This window comes from Brachyhypopomus gauderio, unplaced genomic scaffold, assembly GCF_052324685.1.
Source record: "Brachyhypopomus gauderio isolate BG-103 unplaced genomic scaffold, BGAUD_0.2 sc51, whole genome shotgun sequence".
NCBI classification, from domain to species: domain Eukaryota; kingdom Metazoa; phylum Chordata; class Actinopteri; order Gymnotiformes; family Hypopomidae; genus Brachyhypopomus; species Brachyhypopomus gauderio.
In genome coordinates this window covers 195,308-214,560 of record NW_027506876.1, presented here as the reverse complement: position 1 = coordinate 214,560, position 19,253 = coordinate 195,308, and the positions used below count along the sequence as shown (strand labels likewise).

Genomic DNA, 19,253 nt, shown 5'->3' with positions numbered 1-19,253 from the left:
TTGACATCATTCGATCCCTTTATAACACAAACGTCTACAAATCAACCGAGTAGCATGAGTTTTCTACGTTGGGAGACAACATGACAAAGCACTAGGTACGTTTCCACTGAGTTTCATTTTGTTTGAACTGATTGCATTAGTACTGCTATCAAGGTACATGGCGATTTAGAACATTCCTGTATCGATCACATGAGACTGAGAGCTCACTTTGAGGATCTAAAGGGAAGAGCTCCCCGATAGCCTTTACACTGGCAACAAACCACTAAACAGCAGTGGTGTGTTTGTAATTCTATCAAGAAGCATGTTTCTGCCTGGTATCGAACCAGGGACCTTTCGCATGTTAGGCGAACGTGATGACCACTACACTACAGAAACCTTGCTTGTCTGAATGGGCACATCTCTCATGGGCGTTTCGTCATACAATCAGAGCATGGAAGTCATCATGTCAACAATGGCTAAGCGGTAGGTCTACTCTGCTTTAAGACAAAACATTCACATCCAAACACCAAATGTTGACTTCATTCGATACCTTTATAACACAAACGTCTACAAATCAACCAAGTAGCATGAGTTTTCTACGTTGGGAGACAACATGACAAAGCACTAGGTACGTTTCCACTGAGTTTCATTTTGATTGAACCGATCAACACTGGCTAAGCAGTAGGTCTACTCTGCTTTAAGACAAAACATTCACATCCAAACACCAAATGTTGACATCATTCGATCCCTTTATAACACAAACGTCTACAAATCAACCGAGTAGCATGAGTTTTCTACGTTGGGAGACAACATGACAAAGCACTAGGTACGTTTCCACTGAGTTTCATTTTGTTTGAACTGATTGCATTAGTACTGCTATCAAGGTACATGGCGATTTAGAACATTCCTGTATCGATCACATGAGACTGAGAGCTCACTTTGAGGATCTAAAGGGAAGAGCTCCCCGATAGCCTTTACACTGGCAACAAACCACTAAACAGCAGTGGTGTGTTTGTAATTCTATCAAGAAGCATGTTTCTGCCTGGTATCGAACCAGGGACCTTTCGCGTGTTAGGCGAACGTGATGACCACTACACTACAGAAACCTTGCTGGTCTGAATGGGCACATCTCTCGTGGGCGTTTCCTCATACAATCAGAGCATGGAAGTCATCATGTCAACAATGGCTAAGCGGTAGGTCTACTCTGCTTTAAGACAAAACATTCACATCCAAACACCAAATGTTGACTTCATTCGATACCTTTATAACACAAACGTCTACAAATCAACCGAGTAGCATGAGTTTTCTACGTTGGGAGACAACATGACAAAGCACTAGGTACGTTTCCACTGAGTTTCATTTTGATTGAACCGATTGCATTAGTACTGCTATCAAGGTACATGGCGATTTAGAACATTCTTGTATCGATCACATGAGACTGAGAGCTCACTTTGAGGATCTAAAGGGAAGAGCTCCCCGATAGCCTTTACACTGGCAACAAACCACTAAACAGCAGTGGTGTGTTTGTAATTCTATCAAGAAGCATGTTTCTGCCTGGTATCGAACCAGGGACCTTTCGCGTGTTAGGCGAATGTGATGACCACTACACTACAGAAACCTTGCTTGTCTGAATGGGCACATCTCTCGTGGGCGTTTCCTCATACAATCAGAGCATGGAAGTCATCATGTCAACAATGGCTAAGCGGTAGGTCTACTCTGCTTTAAGACAAAACATTCACATCCAAACACCAAATGTTGACTTCATTCGATACCTTTATAACACAAACGTCTACAAATCAACCGAGTAGCATGAGTTTTCTACGTTTGGAGACAACATGACAAAGCACTAGGTACATTTCCACTGAGTTTCATTTTGATTGAACCGATCAACACTTGCTAAGCAGTAGGTCTACTCTGCTTTAAGACAAAACATTCACATCCAAACACCAAATGTTGACTTCATTCGATACCTTTATAACACAAACGTCTACAAATCAACCAAGTAGCATGAGTTTTCTACGTTGGGAGACAACATGACAAAGCACTAGGTACGTTTCCACTGAGTTTCATTTTGATTGAACCGATCAACACTGGCTAAGCAGTAGGTCTACTCTGCTTTAAGACAAAACATTCACATCCAAACACCAAATGTTGACATCATTCGATCCCTTTATAACACAAACGTCTACAAATCAACCAAGTGGCATGAATTTTCTACGTTGGGAGACAACATGACAAAGCACTAGGTACGTTTCCACTGAGTTTCATTTTGATTGAACCGGCTGCATTAGTACTGCTATCAAGGTACATGGCAATTTAAAACATTCCTGTATCGATCACATGAGACTGACAGCTCACTTTGAGGATCTAAAGGGAAGAGCTCCCTGATAGCCTTTACACTGGCAACAAACCACTAAACAGCAGTGGTGTGTTTGTAATTCTATCAAGAAGCATGTTTCTGCCTGGTATCGAACCAGGGACCTTTCGCATGTTAGGCGAACGTGATGACCACTACACTACAGAAACCTTGCTTGTCTGAATGGGCACATCTCTCATGGGCGTTTCGTCATACAATCAGAGCATGGAAGTCATCATGTCAACAATGGCTAAGCGGTAGGTCTACTCTGCTTTAAGACAAAACATTCACATCCAAACACCAAATGTTGACTTCATTCGATACCTTTATAACACAAACGTCTACAAATCAACCAAGTAGCATGAGTTTTCTACGTTGGGAGACAACATGACAAAGCACTAGGTACGTTTCCACTGAGTTTCATTTTGATTGAACCGATCAACACTGGCTAAGCAGTAGGTCTACTCTGCTTTAAGACAAAACATTCACATCCAAACACCAAATGTTGACATCATTCGATCCCTTTATAACACAAACGTCTACAAATCAACCGAGTAGCATGAGTTTTATACGTTGGGAGACAACATGACAAAGCACTAGGTACGTTTCCACTGAGTTTCATTTTGTTTGAACTGATTGCATTAGTACTGCTATCAAGGTACATGGCGATTTAGAACATTCCTGTATCGATCACATGAGACTGAGAGCTCACTTTGAGGATCTAAAGGGAAGAGCTCCCCGATAGCCTTTACACTGGCAACAAACCACTAAACAGCAGTGGTGTGTTTGTAATTCTATCAAGAAGCATGTTTCTGCCTGGTATCGAACCAGGGACCTTTCGCGTGTTAGGCGAACGTGATGACCACTACACTACAGAAACCTTGCTGGTCTGAATGGGCACATCTCTCGTGGGCGTTTCCTCATACAATCAGAGCATGGAAGTCATCATGTCAACAATGGCTAAGCGGTAGGTCTACTCTGCTTTAAGACAAAACATTCACATCCAAACACCAAATGTTGACTTCATTCGATACCTTTATAACACAAACGTCTACAAATCAACCGAGTAGCATGAGTTTTCTACGTTGGGAGACAACATGACAAAGCACTAGGTACGTTTCCACTGAGTTTCATTTTGATTGAACCGATTGCATTAGTACTGCTATCAAGGTACATGGCGATTTAGAACATTCTTGTATCGATCACATGAGACTGAGAGCTCACTTTGAGGATCTAAAGGGAAGAGCTCCCCGATAGCCTTTACACTGGCAACAAACCACTAAACAGCAGTGGTGTGTTTGTAATTCTATCAAGAAGCATGTTTCTGCCTGGTATCGAACCAGGGACCTTTCGCGTGTTAGGCGAATGTGATGACCACTACACTACAGAAACCTTGCTTGTCTGAATGGGCACATCTCTCGTGGGCGTTTCCTCATACAATCAGAGCATGGAAGTCATCATGTCAACAATGGCTAAGCGGTAGGTCTACTCTGCTTTAAGACAAAACATTCACATCCAAACACCAAATGTTGACTTCATTCGATACCTTTATAACACAAACGTCTACAAATCAACCGAGTAGCATGAGTTTTCTACGTTTGGAGACAACATGACAAAGCACTAGGTACATTTCCACTGAGTTTCATTTTGATTGAACCGATCAACACTTGCTAAGCAGTAGGTCTACTCTGCTTTAAGACAAAACATTCACATCCAAACACCAAATGTTGACTTCATTCGATACCTTTATAACACAAACGTCTACAAATCAACCAAGTAGCATGAGTTTTCTACGTTGGGAGACAACATGACAAAGCACTAGGTACGTTTCCACTGAGTTTCATTTTGATTGAACCGATCAACACTGGCTAAGCAGTAGGTCTACTCTGCTTTAAGACAAAACATTCACATCCAAACACCAAATGTTGACATCATTCGATCCCTTTATAACACAAACGTCTACAAATCAACCAAGTGGCATGAATTTTCTACGTTGGGAGACAACATGACAAAGCACTAGGTACGTTTCCACTGAGTTTCATTTTGATTGAACCGGCTGCATTAGTACTGCTATCAAGGTACATGGCAATTTAAAACATTCCTGTATCGATCACATGAGACTGACAGCTCACTTTGAGGATCTAAAGGGAAGAGCTCCCTGATAGCCTTTACACTGGCAACAAACCACTAAACAGCAGTGGTGTGTTTGTAATTCTATCAAGAAGCATGTTTCTGCCTGGTATCGAACCAGGGACCTTTCGCGTGTTAGGCGAACGTGATGACCACTACACTACAGAAACCTTGCTTGTCTGAATGGGCACATCTCTCATGGGCGTTTCGTCATACAATCAGAGCATGGAAGTCATCATGTCAACAATGGCTAAGCGGTAGGTCTACTCTGCTTTAAGACAAAACATTCACATCCAAACACCAAATGTTGACTTCATTCGATACCTTTATAACACAAACGTCTACAAATCAACCAAGTAGCATGAGTTTTCTACGTTGGGAGACAACATGACAAAGCACTAGGTATGTTTCCACTGAGTTTCATTTTGATTGAACCGATCAACACTGGCTAAGCAGTAGGTCTACTCTGCTTTAAGACAAAACATTCACATCCAAACACCAAATGTTGACATCATTCGATCCCTTTATAACACAAACGTCTACAAATCAACCGAGTAGCATGAGTTTTATACGTTGGGAGACAACATGACAAAGCACTAGGTACGTTTCCACTGAGTTTCATTTTGTTTGAACTGATTGCATTAGTACTGCTATCAAGGTACATGGCGATTTAGAACATTCCTGTATCGATCACATGAGACTGAGAGCTCACTTTGAGGATCTAAAGGGAAGAGCTCCCCGATAGCCTTTACACTGGCAACAAACCACTAAACAGCAGTGGTGTGTTTGTAATTCTATCAAGAAGCATGTTTCTGCCTGGTATCGAACCAGGGACCTTTCGCGTGTTAGGCGAACGTGATGACCACTACACTACAGAAACCTTGCTGGTCTGAATGGGCACATCTCTCGTGGGCGTTTCCTCATACAATCAGAGCATGGAAGTCATCATGTCAACAATGGCTAAGCGGTAGGTCTACTCTGCTTTAAGACAAAACATTCACATCCAAACACCAAATGTTGACTTCATTCGATACCTTTATAACACAAACGTCTACAAATCAACCGAGTAGCATGAGTTTTCTACGTTGGGAGACAACATGACAAAGCACTAGGTACGTTTCCACTGAGTTTCATTTTGATTGAACCGATTGCATTAGTACTGCTATCAAGGTACATGGCGATTTAGAACATTCTTGTATCGATCACATGAGACTGAGAGCTCACTTTGAGGATCTAAAGGGAAGAGCTCCCCGATAGCCTTTACACTGGCAACCAACCACTAAACAGCAGTGGTGTGTTTGTAATTCTATCAAGAAGCATGTTTCTGCCTGGTATCGAACCAGGGACCTTTCGCGTGTTAGGCGAATGTGATGACCACTACACTACAGAAACCTTGCTTGTCTGAATGGGCACATCTCTCGTGGGCGTTTCCTCATACAATCAGAGCATGGAAGTCATCATGTCAACAATGGCTAAGCGGTAGGTCTACTCTGCTTTAAGACAAAACATTCACATCCAAACACCAAATGTTGACTTCATTCGATACCTTTATAACACAAACGTCTACAAATCAACCGAGTAGCATGAGTTTTCTACGTTTGGAGACAACATGACAAAGCACTAGGTACATTTCCACTGAGTTTCATTTTGATTGAACCGATCAACACTTGCTAAGCAGTAGGTCTACTCTGCTTTAAGACAAAACATTCACATCCAAACACCAAATGTTGACTTCATTCGATACCTTTATAACACAAACGTCTACAAATCAACCAAGTAGCATGAGTTTTCTACGTTGGGAGACAACATGACAAAGCACTAGGTACGTTTCCACTGAGTTTCATTTTGATTGAACCGATCAACACTGGCTAAGCAGTAGGTCTACTCTGCTTTAAGACAAAACATTCACATCCAAACACCAAATGTTGACATCATTCGATCCCTTTATAACACAAACGTCTACAAATCAACTGAGTAGCATGAGTTTTCTACGTTGGGAGACAACATGACAAAGCACTAGGTACGTTTCCACTGAGTTTCATTTTGTTTGAACTGATTGCATTAGTACTGCTATCAAGGTACATGGCGATTTAGAACATTCCTGTATCGATCACATGAGACTGAGAGCTCACTTTGAGGATCTAAAGGGAAGAGCTCCCCGATAGCCTTTACACTGGCAACAAACCACTAAACAGCAGTGGTGTGTTTGTACTTCTATCAAGAAGCTTGTTTCTGCCTGGTATCGAACCAGGGACCTTTCGCGTGTTAGGCGAACGTGATGACCACTACACTACAGAAACCTTGCTTGTCTGAATGGGCACATCTCTCGTGGGCGTTTCCTCATACAATCAGAGCATGGAAGTCATCATGTCAACAATGGCTAAGCAGTAGGTCTACTCTGCTTTAAGACAAAACATTCACATCCAAACACCAAATGTTGACATCATTCGATCCCTTTATAACACAAACGTCTACAAATCAACCGAGTAGCATGAGTTTTCTACGTTGGGAGACAACATGACAAAGCACTACGTACGTTTCCACTGAGTTTCATTTTGATTGAACCGGCTGCATTAGTACTGCTATCAAGGTACATGGCGATTTAAAACATAACTGTATCGATCACATGAGACTGACAGCTCACTTTGAGGATCTAAAGGGAAGAGCTCCCTGATAGCCTTTACACTGGCAACAAACCACTAAACAGCAGTGGTGTGTTTGTAATTCTATCAAGAAGCATGTTTCTGCCTGGTATTGAACCAGTGACCTTTCGCATGTTAGGCAAACGTGATGACCACTACACTACAGAAACCTTGCTTGTCTGAATGGGCACATCTCTCGTGGGCGTTTCCTCATACAATCAGAGCATGGAAGTCATCATGTCAACAATGGCTAAGCGGTAGGTCTACTCTGCTTTAAGACAAAACATTCACATCCAAACACCAAATGTTGACTTCATTCGATACCTTTATAACACAAACGTCTACAAATCAACCGAGTAGCATGAGTTTTCTACGTTTGGAGACAACATGACAAAGCACTAGGTACATTTCCACTGAGTTTCATTTTGATTGAACCGATCAACACTTGCTAAGCAGTAGGTCTACTCTGCTTTAAGACAAAACATTCACATCCAAACACCAAATGTTGACTTCATTCGATACCTTTATAACACAAACGTCTACAAATCAACCAAGTAGCATGAGTTTTCTACGTTGGGAGACAACATGACAAAGCACTAGGTACGTTTCCACTGAGTTTCATTTTGATTGAACCGATCAACACTGGCTAAGCAGTAGGTCTACTCTGCTTTAACACTAGAAGTCCCTGAAATTTCAACCACCCCCCTGAAGTCCCAAAAGAGGGTCCAAAGAACCTTAGTCCAAACTGACACCTCTGGTGGCTCCAATTAACATCCATTCATTTGCAAAAGTGCCCATTGCCTGAGGAATCAGCAGGGGGGAGAAGAGCTGAACTTGCCTCCAGTGTTATGTAAATGAGGCGTGTGTCAGGTATGGGTGGTTGCTGCTGAAAGCTTGCACCTCCTTGGCTGCCATATGAGACTGTGCAAGATCTCTTGCAAGAAGTCTCCTCATCTACAGAACCATATGTTTGAGATTTGATTTGTGAAAGGTTGAAATAATGTGAAATTGACACAAACATAATATTTGAATTATAATGGCATATAAGTGGCATATTGATTAGTCAAAATGGCTCTGATATTTTTAACCTTATTTTAAGTAGTTTTGTCTTTTGAAAAACTGCTAATAGGTAAAAATGTTTTTACATAAATGTATACAAAAAACCCTCAGCTACTTGAAATAGAATAATATTATTGAGCAATTTTAACTTCAAGATCAAGATTTCGCATGTGTGTCTCTTCCAAATACAGCCATAACCAGCAAACAAAAATAGGAAATTTAGGAAATCTTACCAAAAGAGATATCACTACTACAGATTTTCACTACTCTCTGAAAACTAACAATGTGTTGTGTGTGACGTTTGTGACCCTAGGCTTGAAAATTGCTTCATATGGGCTTTTCAAACTTTTTTTTTGGCCCACCTCCAACCTTTCACCTTTGGAGGACAACTTTGTTTTCATGTAAGGCTCAAAAGAAAACAATTATGTATAATACAGTACAATAGTGATAAAAACAATTGGGGTTAGGTGAACCATACAGGACAGGAGAGAAAAGAGTGGGAGAGAAACTAAAAAGGGAAAAGACAGAAAAGCAGAAAAAACAGCTCAAATGATTCACCAACTGCTGTTACTAAATGAAGAGCAGAAAGTAAGACATACAGCACAAATGACTGATGTATGTGTGTATGAGTGTGTGTGTTTATGTAAGTGCAACATAGGATAAATGTACAGAATGTACTTATTAGCAAGGCCCCAGAGGCCAGAGGCAGGCAGAGAAAGACCAGGGAACCCCACCCGCCCACGGCCCCTCCAGGATCATGTCCAAAGCCTGCTGTGTACTGGAAACCTTTGCTATCCTTGCTTCTCAGTCAACAGAGTAAGTGAAATGTGTGGTGACATGAATTTTCATCCACATGTAGGTGGCTACAGTCATCTTTCTCTTTATTATAAAACTGACAGACATTGTTTGAACTATAATTCCAAAACATCTCAAGTCTGCCTCCTTTGTACTAATTTTGGATTTTTTTCTCACTGCAAAAGGTGACATGATTATTGGTCAAAATAGCTAAAGTTCAGATTTCTCTGAAAGGGTCTTTTCTTCTCCGTCTGAGTCAATGGATCAACATAGCTCACACTATCACCCATCCCCCCGTCTACCTAGAAGTGGCTGCATGACAAAGGATGGCCTCATGGCCTCATGATCCAAAATACCTCAGCACTGGCTTTTGGCAGGCTCAGGTAGAAATGTAGTAATGTTAGTAATGTTTTTCTTCTAAAAAAGATAAGTGGGTTCAAAATAACAATTTTGAAAAAAATTACCAAATTAATTGTGTTGATCCACCTCAAAAAAGGTCATGCAAAAGTCTGTAAGCTGGTCCTGAGTGTGTCTGCCCATCCCCCAGCTGCATTGTTGTGCAGGGGACATGCATAAGGTGAGAGAGGCAGTCAGAGGGCCTGGCTGAGAGCAGAAGCTACAGAGGACATGATGTAAGTTTAGAAATATATACAATAAAGTTGAAATGTTCTCAACAGAGCACTCACATACAATTATCCACTCAGTCTGCCACTCCCTCATTTGGGGAGAAACCTACACTATTGTGGCTATTCCCAACTTTAGACAATTTAGACCATTTTTAATCATGGAGGGGTCTGAAATTTTCGTCTTAGGTGCATGTCCTCACTGTATTGGAATATTTTATTGTCTGAGTGAAAGAGAAACAAAATGGGGTCACTAAAGTGGGAATAGCCACAATACTGTAGCTTTCTCCCCAAATGAGGGACTGGCAGACTGGGTAGATAGTTGTATGTGAATGCTCTGATGAGAACACTCATGAACAATTGTGCAAATGTGAGATGTGTCGACTGCTACAGATACACGTGTGGCAAATGTACCAGGGAGATACCCTGGCAGTGCCAGGCATGTTCTGACAGACTGCTGAGTGACTGCTAAAGTGCTAGTCACACAAGAAGGACATGCCACTCACACACACACACACACACACACACACACACACACACACACACACACACACAGCCCTGCACTGCAGCCTATTGTAAATATGTGTGGAATTGTTTTATTCCTTGTATTTTTTGTATAATTTTATGGCAATAATAAAAAGCATGGAACATAAAAAAGCATGGAAACATAACAGTTGTTCTTTTGTATGTTTCTCATGCTGAAATTTCAGTCCTCCTGACTTAGACACAAATGCTTCTGGTCATTACTCACATGTACCTGGCTATAAAATTTCTAATTTTCTATTTAAAATATAAAAAAATAATTTATTGTTTGTGCTTTGTTGCTCAGATAAAACTAAACTAAATACAATATATATAACCTTTATATTATAAAATACAATATACTGAATAGAACTAACTAGAAACTAAATGGCCAAACTCAATGAAAAACAACAATTAGTTGTGAGCTGAAGCATGCCCCCTCCTGTGGTGCGCCAGTAATGGCCTTATTTACAGGACAAAAGTGCCTGCTTACAGCTGATAATAGGGTGTTAGCTAAAATCCTTCAGTTCTCTCGACCCTTCTCTGGGTTCCGATAGTAGAAGTGTTGAAAGACCCTTCTCTGGGACTTCTAGTGTTAAGACAAAACATTCACATCCAAACACCAAATGTTGACATCATTCGATCCCTTTATAACACAAACGTCTACAAATCAACCGAGTAGCATGAGTTTTCTACGTTGGGAGACAACATGACAAAGCACTAGGTACGTTGCCACTGAGTTTCATTTTGTTTGAACTGATTGCATTAGTACTGCTATCAAGGTACATGGCGATTTAGAACATTCCTGTATCGATCACATGAGACTGAGAGCTCACTTTGAGGATCTAAAGGGAAGAGCTCCCCGATAGCCTTTACACTGGCAACAAAACACTAAACAGCAGTGGTGTGTTTGTACTTCTATCAAGAAGCTTGTTTCTGCCTGGTATCGAACCAGGGACCTTTCGCGTGTTAGGCGAACGTGATGACCACTACACTACAGAAACCTTGCTTGTCTGAATGGGCACATCTCTCGTGGGCGTTTCCTCATACAATCAGAGCATGGAAGTCATCATGTCAACAATGGCTAAGCAGTAGGTCTACTCTGCTTTAAGACAAAACATTCACATCCAAACACCAAATGTTGACATCATTCGATCCCTTTATAACACAAACGTCTACAAATCAACCGAGTAGCATGAGTTTTCTACGTTGGGAGACAACATGACAAAGCACTACGTACGTTTCCACTGAGTTTCATTTTGATTGAACCGGCTGCATTAGTACTGCTATCAAGGTACATGGCGATTTAAAACATAACTGTATCGATCACATGAGACTGACAGCTCACTTTGAGGATCTAAAGGGAAGAGCTCCCTGATAGCCTTTACACTGGCAACAAACCACTAAACAGCAGTGGTGTGTTTGTAATTCTATCAAGAAGCATGTTTCTGCCTGGTATTGAACCAGTGACCTTTCGCATGTTAGGCAAACGTGATGACCACTACACTACAGAAACCTTGCTTGTCTGAATGGGCACATCTCTCGTGGGCGTTTCCTCATACAATCAGAGCATGGAAGTCATCATGTCAACAATGGCTAAGCGGTAGGTCTACTCTGCTTTAAGACAAAACATTCACATCCAAACACCAAATGTTGACTTCATTCGATACCTTTATAACACAAACGTCTACAAATCAACCGAGTAGCATGAGTTTTCTACGTTTGGAGACAACATGACAAAGCACTAGGTACATTTCCACTGAGTTTCATTTTGATTGAACCGATCAACACTTGCTAAGCAGTAGGTCTACTCTGCTTTAAGACAAAACATTCACATCCAAACACCAAATGTTGACTTCATTCGATACCTTTATAACACAAACGTCTACAAATCAACCAAGTAGCATGAGTTTTCTACGTTGGGAGACAACATGACAAAGCACTAGGTACGTTTCCACTGAGTTTCATTTTGATTGAACCGATCAACACTGGCTAAGCAGTAGGTCTACTCTGCTTTAAGACAAAACATTCACATCCAAACACCAAATGTTGACATCATTCGATCCCTTTATAACACAAACGTCTACAAATCAACCGAGTAGCATGAGTTTTCTACGTTGGGAGACAACATGACAAAGCACTAGGTACGTTTCCACTGAGTTTCATTTTGTTTGAACTGATTGCATTAGTACTGCTATCAAGGTACATGGCGATTTAGAACATTCCTGTATCGATCACATGAGACTGAGAGCTCACTTTGAGGATCTAAAGGGAAGAGCTCCCCGATAGCCTTTACACTGGCAACAAAACACTAAACAGCAGTGGTGTGTTTGTACTTCTATCAAGAAGCTTGTTTCTGCCTGGTATCGAACCAGGGACCTTTCGCGTGTTAGGCGAACGTGATGACCACTACACTACAGAAACCTTGCTTGTCTGAATGGGCACATCTCTCGTGGGCGTTTCCTCATACAATCAGAGCATGGAAGTCATCATGTCAACAATGGCTAAGCAGTAGGTCTACTCTGCTTTAAGACAAAACATTCACATCCAAACACCAAATGTTGACATCATTCGATCCCTTTATAACACAAACGTCTACAAATCAACCGAGTAGCATGAGTTTTCTACGTTGGGAGACAACATGACAAAGCACTACGTACGTTTCCACTGAGTTTCATTTTGATTGAACCGGCTGCATTAGTACTGCTATCAAGGTACATGGCGATTTAAAACATAACTGTATCGATCACATGAGACTGACAGCTCACTTTGAGGATCTAAAGGGAAGAGCTCCCTGATAGCCTTTACACTGGCAACAAACCACTAAACAGCAGTGGTGTGTTTGTAATTCTATCAAGAAGCATGTTTCTGCCTGGTATTGAACCAGTGACCTTTCGCATGTTAGGCAAACGTGATGACCACTACACTACAGAAACCTTGCTTGTCTGAATGGGCACATCTCTCGTGGGCGTTTCCTCATACAATCAGAGCATGGAAGTCATCATGTCAACAATGGCTAAGCGGTAGGTCTACTCTGCTTTAAGACAAAACATTCACATCCAAACACCAAATGTTGACTTCATTCGATACCTTTATAACACAAACGTCTACAAATCAACCGAGTAGCATGAGTTTTCTACGTTTGGAGACAACATGACAAAGCACTAGGTACATTTCCACTGAGTTTCATTTTGATTGAACCGATCAACACTTGCTAAGCAGTAGGTCTACTCTGCTTTAAGACAAAACATTCACATCCAAACACCAAATGTTGACTTCATTCGATACCTTTATAACACAAACGTCTACAAATCAACCAAGTAGCATGAGTTTTCTACGTTGGGAGACAACATGACAAAGCACTAGGTACGTTTCCACTGAGTTTCATTTTGATTGAACCGATCAACACTGGCTAAGCAGTAGGTCTACTCTGCTTTAAGACAAAACATTCACATCCAAACACCAAATGTTGACATCATTCGATCCCTTTATAACACAAACGTCTACAAATCAACCAAGTGGCATGAGTTTTCTACGTTGGGAGACAACATGACAAAGCACTAGGTACGTTTCCACTGAGTTTCATTTTGTTTGAACTGATTGCATTAGTACTGCTATCAAGGTACATGGCGATTTAGAACATTCCTGTATCGATCACATGAGACTGAGAGCTCACTTTGAGGATCTAAAGGGAAGAGCTCCCCGATAGCCTTTACACTGGCAACAAAACACTAAACAGCAGTGGTGTGTTTGTACTTCTATCAAGAAGCTTGTTTCTGCCTGGTATCGAACCAGGGACCTTTCGCGTGTTAGGCGAACGTGATGACCACTACACTACAGAAACCTTGCTTGTCTGAATGGGCACATCTCTCGTGGGCGTTTCCTCATACAATCAGAGCATGGAAGTCATCATGTCAACAATGGCTAAGCAGTAGGTCTACTCTGCTTTAAGACAAAACATTCACATCCAAACACCAAATGTTGACATCATTCGATCCCTTTATAACACAAACGTCTACAAATCAACCGAGTAGCATGAGTTTTCTACGTTGGGAGACAACATGACAAAGCACTACGTACGTTTCCACTGAGTTTCATTTTGATTGAACCGGCTGCATTAGTACTGCTATCAAGGTACATGGCGATTTAAAACATAACTGTATCGATCACATGAGACTGACAGCTCACTTTGAGGATCTAAAGGGAAGAGCTCCCTGATAGCCTTTACACTGGCAACAAACCACTAAACAGCAGTGGTGTGTTTGTAATTCTATCAAGAAGCATGTTTCTGCCTGGTATTGAACCAGTGACCTTTCGCATGTTAGGCAAACGTGATGACCACTACACTACAGAAACCTTGCTTGTCTGAATGGGCACATCTCTCGTGGGCGTTTCCTCATACAATCAGAGCATGGAAGTCATCATGTCAACAATGGCTAAGCGGTAGGTCTACTCTGCTTTAAGACAAAACATTCACATCCAAACACCAAATGTTGACTTCATTCGATACCTTTATAACACAAACGTCTACAAATCAACCGAGTAGCATGAGTTTTCTACGTTTGGAGACAACATGACAAAGCACTAGGTACATTTCCACTGAGTTTCATTTTGATTGAACCGATCAACACTTGCTAAGCAGTAGGTCTACTCTGCTTTAAGACAAAACATTCACATCCAAACACCAAATGTTGACTTCATTCGATACCTTTATAACACAAACGTCTACAAATCAACCAAGTAGCATGAGTTTTCTACGTTGGGAGACAACATGACAAAGCACTAGGTACGTTTCCACTGAGTTTCATTTTGATTGAACCGATCAACACTGGCTAAGCAGTAGGTCTACTCTGCTTTAAGACAAAACATTCACATCCAAACACCAAATGTTGACATCATTCGATCCCTTTATAACACAAACGTCTACAAATCAACCGAGTAGCATGAGTTTTCTACGTTGGGAGACAACATGACAAAGCACTAGGTACGTTTCCACTGAGTTTCATTTTGTTTGAACTGATTGCATTAGTACTGCTATCAAGGTACATGGCGATTTAGAACATTCCTGTATCGATCACATGAGACTGAGAGCTCACTTTGAGGATCTAAAGGGAAGAGCTCCCCGATAGCCTTTACACTGGCAACAAAACACTAAACAGCAGTGGTGTGTTTGTACTTCTATCAAGAAGCTTGTTTCTGCCTGGTATCGAACCAGGGACCTTTCGCGTGTTAGGCGAACGTGATGACCACTACACTACAGAAACCTTGCTTGTCTGAATGGGCACATCTCTCGTGGGCGTTTCCTCATACAATCAGAGCATGGAAGTCATCATGTCAACAATGGCTAAGCAGTAGGTCTACTCTGCTTTAAGACAAAACATTCACATCCAAACACCAAATGTTGACATCATTCGATCCCTTTATAACACAAACGTCTACAAATCAACCGAGTAGCATGAGTTTTCTACGTTGGGAGACAACATGACAAAGCACTACGTACGTTTCCACTGAGTTTCATTTTGATTGAACCGGCTGCATTAGTACTGCTATCAAGGTACATGGCGATTTAAAACATTCCTGTATCGATCACATGAGACTGACAGCTCACTTTGAGGATCTAAAGGGAAGAGCTCCCTGATAGCCTTTACACTGGCAACAAACCACTAAACAGCAGTGGTGTGTTTGTAATTCTATCAAGAAGCATGTTTCTGCCTGGTATTGAACCAGGGACCTTTCGCATGTTAGGCAAACGTGATGACCACTACACTACAGAAACCTTGCTTGTCTGAATGGGCACATCTCTCGTTGGCGTTTCCTCATACAATCAGAGCATGGAAGTCATCATGTCAACAATGGCTAAGCGGTAGGTCTACTCTGCTTTAAGACAAAACATTCACATCCAAACACCAAATGTTGACTTCATTCGATACCTTTATAACACAAACGTCTACAAATCAACCGAGTAGCATGAGTTTTCTACGTTTGGAGACAACATGACAAAGCACTAGGTACATTTCCACTGAGTTTCATTTTGATTGAACCGATCAACACTTGCTAAGCAGTAGGTCTACTCTGCTTTAAGACAAAACATTCACATCCAAACACCAAATGTTGACTTCATTCGATACCTTTATAACACAAACGTCTACAAATCAACCAAGTAGCATGAGTTTTCTACGTTGGGCGACAACATGACAAAGCACTAGGTACGTTTCCACTGAGTTTCATTTTGATTGAACCGATCAACACTGGCTAAGCAGTAGGTCTACTCTGCTTTAAGACAAAACATTCACATCCAAACACCAAATGTTGACATCATTCGATCCCTTTATAACACAAACGTCTACAAATCAACCGAGTAGCATGAGTTTTCTACGTTGGGAGACAACATGACAAAGCACTAGGTACGTTTCCACTGAGTTTCATTTTGTTTGAACTGATTGCATTAGTACTGCTATCAAGGTACATGGCGATTTAGAACATTCCTGTATCGATCACATGAGACTGAGAGCTCACTTTGAGGATCTAAAGGGAAGAGCTCCCCGATAGCCTTTACACTGGCAACAAACCACTAAACAGCAGTGGTGTGTTTGTACTTCTATCAAGAAGCTTGTTTCTGCCTGGTATCGAACCAGGGACCTTTCGCGTGTTAGGCGAACTTGATGACCACTACACTACAGAAACCTTGCTTGTCTGAATGGGCACATCTCTCGTGGGCGTTTCCTCATACAATCAGAGCATGGAAGTCATCATGTCAACAATGGCTAAGCAGTAGGTCTACTCTGCTTTAAGACAAAACATTCACATCCAAACACCAAATGTTGACATCATTCGATCCCTTTATAACACAAACGTCTACAAATCAACCGAGTAGCATGAGTTTTCTACGTTGGGAGACAACATGACAAAGCACTACGTACGTTTCCACTGAGTTTCATTTAGTTTGAACTGATTGCATTAGTACTGCTATGAAGGTACATGGCGATTTAGAACATTCCTGTATCGATCACATGAGACTGAGAGCTCACTTTGAGGATCTAAAGGGAAGAGCTCCCCGATAGCCTTTACACTGGCAACAAACCACTAAACAGCAGTGGTGTGTTTGTAATTCTATCAAGAAGCATGTTTCTGCCTGGTACCGAACCAGGGACCTTTCGCATGTTAGGCAAACGTGATGACCACTACACTACAGAAACCTTGCTTGTCTGAATGGGCACATCTCTCGTGGGCGTTTCCTCATACAATCAGAGCATGGAAGTCATCATGTCAACAATGGCTAAGCAGTAGGTAGCTCCACTCAAATATAAAAAGACTAGATCTAAAAAACTCGCTCCGTGGTACACTGACCAAACTAGAAACTTAAAACAAATAGCACGTAAATTAGAGCGTAAATGGCGATCTACTAAGTTGGAAGTATTCTACTGTGCCTGGAAGGATAGCATCATTGACTACAAACGGGCACTCGCTAAAGCACGCTCAGCATACCTAGCCTCACTGATAGAGAAAAATAAAAACAATCCTAGATTTCTTTTTAATACTATTTCCAAACTTACAAAAAATCAAGCAGGCGCAGAACCTCAGATTCCAGTAAACCTCACTAGTAATGTATTTATAGATTTTTTTGATAATAAAATAGAGAATATTAGACAAAATATAAAACCTTTTATTAGCAATACAACTGGTATGTCATCTGGTTTGGTTGACATCGATTTAAATCGCATACTGGGAGAAAAACTTGATGCTTTTCATCCACTCCCACAATCAGAATTAGAGAAAATAATTTCTTCCTTAAATTGTGCTACCTGCACACTAGACTCTGTTCCATCAAAGTTATTAAAAGAGGTATTACCAGCGGTAACTGAACCTCTTCTAACTATAGTTAACTCATCCATTACAATAGGTCACATGCCCAAATCATGTAAATTAGCAGTTATTAAACCTCTGATTAAGAAACCAAATCTTGATCCTACTGTACTATCTAATTATAGACCCATTTCAAACACATCATTTATATCTAAGATCATAGAAAAAGCTGTTGCCCAGCAATTATGCCTATATCTGCATAGGCATCACATATTTGAAAAGTTCCAATCTGGTTTTAGGCCCCATCACAGTACTGAAACAGCATTAGTTAAAGTAACAAATGACCTCCTCCTTGCTTCAGATCAAGGTTATGTATCGCTGTTAGTGCTTCTTGATCTTAGTGCAGCTTTCGACACAATTGATCATAGGATCTTGCTAGAAAGGTTAGAACGCTGGGTTGGAGTCTCTGGCACAGCCCTTTCATGGTTTCATTCTTACTTAACAAATCGCTATCAGTTTGTAGAGCTCAATAATATTCCATCCAAACGTACAAAAGTTAAATATGGGATCCCGCAAGGCTCCATTCTAGGACCACTATTATTTACACTATATATGCTACCATTGGGCACAGTTATAAACAAACATGGTGTCAATTTTCACTGCTATGCAGATGACACTCAACTTTACATATCAGCCAAACCTGATGACAAACTCATTTTAAGAAAAATTGAGGCCTGTGTAAAAGATATTAAATGCTGGATGTCTCTAAACTTCCTCCAACTTAATGAGGACAAAACAGAAGTTCTTCTTCTGGGCCCTAAGGCCTCAAAACAGAAAATTCCAGATCTAATGCTTAATCTCGCAGGCTACCCCATTACACCTGGCACAGTAGCCAAAAACCTAGGCGTCATACTCGACTCTGATCTATCATTTGATAAATACATAGATAATACTACTAGGATAGCTTTTCTACATCTCCGTAACATTGCTAAATTAAGAAATGCATTATCACAGGATGATGCGGAAAAATTGGTGCACGCCTTTGTTAGCTCTAGATTAGACTACTGCAATGCACTACTGTCAGGATGTTCAAATAGGAATCTAAATAAACTTCAAATAGTTCAAAATGCCGCAGCCAGGGTTCTGACCAGAACTAGAAAATTTCAGCATATCAGTCCAGTCCTATCAGCCCTGCATTGGCTCCCAGTTAAATTCCGTATTGACTTTAAAATTCTTTTATTAACTTATAAAGCATTGCACGGGCTTGCTCCTGAGTACCTTCAGGAACTTATTTCCTATTACGAACCCCCACGCCCACTAAGATCACAGGGTGCTGGTCTTTTA

At 41.0% G+C, this 19,253-nt stretch overlaps 20 non-coding genes across 20 annotated transcripts; all 20 read right to left on the bottom strand.

Annotated features, from left to right (window-relative positions):
* Positions 1 to 302: 302 nt before the first annotated feature.
* Positions 303 to 375, bottom strand: trnav-aac (transfer RNA valine (anticodon AAC)). The gene has a single exon. It is a non-coding gene; the product is annotated as a tRNA-Val (tRNA).
* Positions 376 to 1,012: 637 nt separating this feature from the next.
* On the bottom strand, positions 1,013 to 1,085 carry trnav-aac (transfer RNA valine (anticodon AAC)). The gene has a single exon. It is a non-coding gene; the product is annotated as a tRNA-Val (tRNA).
* A 439-nt stretch (positions 1,086 to 1,524) lies between these two features.
* Positions 1,525 to 1,597, bottom strand: trnav-aac (transfer RNA valine (anticodon AAC)). Its single transcript has one exon. It is a non-coding gene; the product is annotated as a tRNA-Val (tRNA).
* Positions 1,598 to 2,432: 835 nt separating this feature from the next.
* Positions 2,433 to 2,505, bottom strand: trnav-aac (transfer RNA valine (anticodon AAC)). The gene has a single exon. It is a non-coding gene; the product is annotated as a tRNA-Val (tRNA).
* Positions 2,506 to 3,142: 637 nt separating this feature from the next.
* On the bottom strand, positions 3,143 to 3,215 carry trnav-aac (transfer RNA valine (anticodon AAC)). The gene has a single exon. It is a non-coding gene; the product is annotated as a tRNA-Val (tRNA).
* Positions 3,216 to 3,654: 439 nt separating this feature from the next.
* On the bottom strand, positions 3,655 to 3,727 carry trnav-aac (transfer RNA valine (anticodon AAC)). Its single transcript has one exon. It is a non-coding gene; the product is annotated as a tRNA-Val (tRNA).
* An 835-nt stretch (positions 3,728 to 4,562) lies between these two features.
* trnav-aac (transfer RNA valine (anticodon AAC)) lies at positions 4,563 to 4,635 on the bottom strand. The gene has a single exon. It is a non-coding gene; the product is annotated as a tRNA-Val (tRNA).
* A 637-nt stretch (positions 4,636 to 5,272) lies between these two features.
* On the bottom strand, positions 5,273 to 5,345 carry trnav-aac (transfer RNA valine (anticodon AAC)). Its single transcript has one exon. It is a non-coding gene; the product is annotated as a tRNA-Val (tRNA).
* A 439-nt stretch (positions 5,346 to 5,784) lies between these two features.
* On the bottom strand, positions 5,785 to 5,857 carry trnav-aac (transfer RNA valine (anticodon AAC)). The gene has a single exon. It is a non-coding gene; the product is annotated as a tRNA-Val (tRNA).
* Positions 5,858 to 6,692: 835 nt separating this feature from the next.
* trnav-aac (transfer RNA valine (anticodon AAC)) lies at positions 6,693 to 6,765 on the bottom strand. The gene has a single exon. It is a non-coding gene; the product is annotated as a tRNA-Val (tRNA).
* A 439-nt stretch (positions 6,766 to 7,204) lies between these two features.
* On the bottom strand, positions 7,205 to 7,277 carry trnav-aac (transfer RNA valine (anticodon AAC)). Its single transcript has one exon. It is a non-coding gene; the product is annotated as a tRNA-Val (tRNA).
* A 3,760-nt stretch (positions 7,278 to 11,037) lies between these two features.
* trnav-aac (transfer RNA valine (anticodon AAC)) lies at positions 11,038 to 11,110 on the bottom strand. The gene has a single exon. It is a non-coding gene; the product is annotated as a tRNA-Val (tRNA).
* A 439-nt stretch (positions 11,111 to 11,549) lies between these two features.
* Positions 11,550 to 11,622, bottom strand: trnav-aac (transfer RNA valine (anticodon AAC)). Its single transcript has one exon. It is a non-coding gene; the product is annotated as a tRNA-Val (tRNA).
* Positions 11,623 to 12,457: 835 nt separating this feature from the next.
* On the bottom strand, positions 12,458 to 12,530 carry trnav-aac (transfer RNA valine (anticodon AAC)). Its single transcript has one exon. It is a non-coding gene; the product is annotated as a tRNA-Val (tRNA).
* Positions 12,531 to 12,969: 439 nt separating this feature from the next.
* On the bottom strand, positions 12,970 to 13,042 carry trnav-aac (transfer RNA valine (anticodon AAC)). Its single transcript has one exon. It is a non-coding gene; the product is annotated as a tRNA-Val (tRNA).
* An 835-nt stretch (positions 13,043 to 13,877) lies between these two features.
* trnav-aac (transfer RNA valine (anticodon AAC)) lies at positions 13,878 to 13,950 on the bottom strand. The gene has a single exon. It is a non-coding gene; the product is annotated as a tRNA-Val (tRNA).
* A 1,347-nt stretch (positions 13,951 to 15,297) lies between these two features.
* On the bottom strand, positions 15,298 to 15,370 carry trnav-aac (transfer RNA valine (anticodon AAC)). The gene has a single exon. It is a non-coding gene; the product is annotated as a tRNA-Val (tRNA).
* Positions 15,371 to 15,809: 439 nt separating this feature from the next.
* Positions 15,810 to 15,882, bottom strand: trnav-aac (transfer RNA valine (anticodon AAC)). Its single transcript has one exon. It is a non-coding gene; the product is annotated as a tRNA-Val (tRNA).
* An 835-nt stretch (positions 15,883 to 16,717) lies between these two features.
* trnav-aac (transfer RNA valine (anticodon AAC)) lies at positions 16,718 to 16,790 on the bottom strand. The gene has a single exon. It is a non-coding gene; the product is annotated as a tRNA-Val (tRNA).
* Positions 16,791 to 17,229: 439 nt separating this feature from the next.
* trnav-aac (transfer RNA valine (anticodon AAC)) lies at positions 17,230 to 17,302 on the bottom strand. Its single transcript has one exon. It is a non-coding gene; the product is annotated as a tRNA-Val (tRNA).
* Positions 17,303 to 19,253: the final 1,951 nt, after the last annotated feature.